Source organism: Ascaphus truei, chromosome 10, assembly GCF_040206685.1.
Source record: "Ascaphus truei isolate aAscTru1 chromosome 10, aAscTru1.hap1, whole genome shotgun sequence".
Lineage (NCBI taxonomy): Eukaryota > Metazoa > Chordata > Amphibia > Anura > Ascaphidae > Ascaphus > Ascaphus truei.
Genome location: NC_134492.1, coordinates 56,578,613 through 56,583,031, shown reverse-complemented (window position 1 = coordinate 56,583,031; position 4,419 = coordinate 56,578,613).

The window sequence follows — 4,419 nt, the reverse complement described above, 5'->3', positions numbered from 1 at the left end:
ATAAATAAGATAAACATACATAGAGTGTAAGCTCTTCAGGACAGCCCTTCTTTTCCCTGCCGCGCGTATCCCCGGGCGTTACTTTGTTTACTTTGTATGGTTATTTTTGTACAGTGCTGTGTAGGCTGTGGGGTACACACGCGGAAATCCTGCGAGTACCAATGTGAGAAGACACCAGCTACCCCCGTGCACATTTATATTGTAAAGGTTAGATCAGGGGGGCTCACTGCCTGCTTCAGCACAGGCGGTTAAATTAGTCCCAGCTTCAGCACAGGTGGCTCAGTCCATCCCTGCTTCAGCACAGGTGGCTCAATCTGTCCCAGCTTCAGCACAGATGGCTCAGTCCAAACCTGCTTCAAGCACAGGCGGTTAAATCAGTCCCAGCTTCAGCACAGGCGGTTAAATTAGTCCCAGCTTCAGCACAGGTGGCTCAGTCCATCCCTGCTTCAGCACAGGTGGCTCAGTCCATCCCTGCTTCAGCACAAGTGGCTCAATCAGGAGCGTCGTACGTTGCTTTTGAAAAAATATATTTTTAATTCTTGAGGTTTTTTTTGTTTTTTGTGGGTATTTAAAAAAATAAAATAAAAAATGTTTTTGCGGTGAGAAAATACCTTCACACAGAGAAGCCCCCACTGCACCATCCAATGTGGCACGTTATTTAGTAGATCACTATCTGTTTATTCTTCTCATGGAGTTAAATCCTTTGGCAAATCATTACTCAAGGTCACGTCAAGGTGAGACTCTGTCAGCAGGTCCCACGCTACCAATGTTATAATGCGTCCTGTGTGTTTCTCCCACCGCATGGAGCGATGAGGGAATAAAACAATAACATAGCCCCGGGGTGCCCAGGCCAGAAACACACATACACACACAACAGGTCAGGTTTTCAGGATATCCCAGCTTCAGCACAAGTGGCTCAATCAGTGGCTAAGTTGAAGCTGGGATATCCTGAAAACCTGTGCTGAAGCTGGGATAGTGAGCAAGAATGAAGCAGGCACATGGGCTTAAGCAAAGTGATTTAATGTGCCAAGTATCCACTCTTTACTGAAGCTGGGGTATCCTGAAAACCTGACCTGTTGGAGGGGCCTTGAGGACTGGAGTTGAGCACTCCTTATAGATCCAATAGAATGGGATGCGTGACAGGTGCTGAAAGGGTTAACATTAGAAGCACAGCACAGAGCCTCCGCCCCCAGCTCCCTGCAGCACACAGCCTCCGCCCCCAGCTCCCTGCAGCACAGAGCCTCCGCCCCCAGCTCCCTGCAGCACAGCCTCCCCCGCTCCCTGCAGCACAGAGCCTCCGCCCCCAGCTCCCTGCAGCACAGAGCCTCCCCCCCGCTCCCTGCAGCACCGAGCCTCCGCCCCCAGCTCCCTGCAGCACAGAGCCTCCCCCCCGCTCCCTGCAGCACAGATCCTCCCCCCCAGCTCCCTGCAGCACAGAGCCTCCCCCCGTTCCCTGCAGCACAGAGCCTCCGCCCCCAGCTCCCTGCAGCACAGAGCCTCCGCCCCCAGCTCCCTGCAGCACAGAGCCTCCCCCCACTCCCTGCAGCACAGAACCTCCGCCCCAGCTCCCTGCAGCACAGAGCCTCCGCCCCCAGCTCCCTGCAGCACAGAGCCTTCCCCCCGCTCCCTACAGCACAGAGCCTCCGCCCCCAGCTCCCTGCAGCACAGAGCCTCCCCCGCTCCCTGCAGCACAGAGCCTCCCACCGTTCCCTGCAGCACAGAGAGCCCCCCCCCCTGCAGCACAGAGCCTCCCTTATGTTCCCTGCAGCACAGAGCCTCCCCCCATTCCCTGCAGGACAGAGCCTCCCCCCCGCTCCCTGCAGCACAGACCCTCCCCATGCTCCCTGCAGCACACAGCCTCCCCCATGTTCCCTGCAGCACAGAGCCTCCCCCATGTTCCATGCAGCACAGAGCCTCTCCCCGCTCCCTGCAGCACAGAGCCTCCCCCATGTTGCCTGCAGCACAGAGCCTCCCCCATGTTTCCTACAGCACAGAGCCTCCCCCATGTTTCCTACAGCACACAGCCTCCGCCCCCACTCCCTGCAGCACAGAGCCTCCCCCATGTTCCATGCAGCACACAGCCTCCCCCCGCTCCCTGCAGCACAGAGCCACCCCATGTTTCCTGCAGCACAGAGCCTCCCCCATGTTCCATGCAGCACACAGCCTCCCCCCTGCTCCCTGCAGCACAGAGCCTCCCCCCGCTCCCTGCACCACAGAGCCTCCCCCCACTCCCTGCACCACACAGCCTCCCCCCGCTCCCTGCAGCACAGAGCCTCCCGCCCGCTCCCTGCAGCACAGAGCCTCCCCCTCGCTCCCTGCAGCACAGAGCCTCTCCCTCACTCCCTGCCCATGCTGTCAGTATACACCTTTGGACTTCCTCTCCATACGTAGATGGTCCTGGTAAAGATATTATTGCTGTTCGCAGTGCTTGTGAGTTTTACCCCGCGTCCGTGCGCGTGCGTGCGAGGGCTGCGCGATGAAGCACATTAGAGTAATGTGATTGTGCATAGTGCGCGCGCACGTGAGCGCTGGATGAAGAGCTGCTTGTGGAGACAGACTTTTTTGTCCTAGCCGTGCGACGGCTGGGTCACGCGAGCTCCGTGATGTCACGGCCGCGCCCCGCGACACGCCTCCCTGTCACGTCTTTCTACAGGACAAGATGGCCCCAGCTACATGTGAGCGTAACATCATGGCGCTCAGTTGCACGCAAGCAGCATGGACGCAGCTCATGGTGCGCACTCCTGCAGCCCCAGCGATGTGGGCGCTAGCTGCTGGAGATTGGGGAGGCGATTGGGGAGGTGATTGCGTCACGGACGCGTCACGAAGCTGGTTCGCCCTCATTGGCTGAACCAGCTCACGTGACGCTGACATCACGCAATTGCAGCCCAAAATCTCACATTAAATTTGTCGGGCCAAAATGTAGCAGTGTCGACGCGCGCACCTCGTGGGCACATGAGGAACTACCATAGGATCAGGTAAGCGTCCTGGAAGTGCGCACGGACGTAGCAACGCCACCACCATGAGCTCGGCCTTAGAAATCGAGTGTGCGCTGTGAGAAACGTAAGTGCTGCCGCCTTGTGGTATCTGTGAGGTACTACAGATACAGCAGATATAGCTACAGGACTGAAAACTGAAAAGCACAAAATAACACAACCCCCTTATAACAATGTGTCGCCATTAACACGAGTTATAGAAGGTTTCTCTGTGAATTTACCATGATCTGCAGCCGGAATCTGTACCCACAGCGGCCTCTTAATGTTAAATCTATTATATTACATGGCCACAACAGTACTTATTTGTAAAGCGCCCACATGTTCCACAGCGCAGTACAAATTTAGGGTTGCAAGATGTCCAGTATTGAACCGGACAGTCCTGTATTTGGACACAACAGGTGCATGAAGGGGTTAACCCCTGTAACCGGCGCTCCAGAATTTACAAGATAAAAATCAGTAAAGTATAGTCCATAATCACAATCCAGGTAGCTATATAATAATCCCTCCGGAGCAGTCATATCATGGAAGGTGTGGAAGATAAACACAGGTGGGGGGTGAATGGGGGGTGAATGGGGGGAGGGGTGGGGGAGGAAAACCAGCTGATCGGAACCCCCACAGGTGGAGGGAGAGACCGGAGAGTGTTAAACCCAACCAACCCGCAGCTTGTCCGAATGGAATAAATGTCCATTAGGCATTAAAACACTTTCTTACAGATTCATTCATTTTAATATATTGTTTTTTCTGTAGGGTTGAGATTTGATTCTTATACATCTCTCTGTCTGCCAATATATATATATAAAGTTCTCCTCACTAGAACATTTAAAAACTTTAACCCACAACAGTTTCTGGCTGACCTTACCAACTGCCATGGCACAGAATCGATTTAATTCCCGACCCTGATTCTGCGCTCGACTATTTCCAATCCGAGTTCTTAAAACTCTGCGATACCCATGCTCCACTACGCAAAATAAGGGTACGGGGGGCCCACCTTCCATGGGTTACACCTGACCTTATAGCACTCTACCAGTTCAGGGATACCTTGTGGAAAAGCTACAAATTAACTGGCACTACTAAGGATCTCAATCACTACAGATGCCTGCGGAACATGTGCACAAGGCAAACAAGGCACGCAAAAGCACAATATTACTCTGACAATCTCCTCTCGAATACATCAAACCCAGCTAACTTCTGGAAGGTTATCAATAATATATTCCAGCCTCCTAACCATCAACAACCAAGTAATATCACTAAGGGGGATATTACTCTGACAAACCCCACTGACATTGCAAATGCATTCAATGATTACTTTGTGGGGTGTGCCACTAACTTATTAGCGAAACGCAGCCAAACCACAAACCTGAATCTCATCCTGGGAGTACCCCTATAGTCCCACCCCCTCCCAACACTGCCCACAATTTTCAATTTG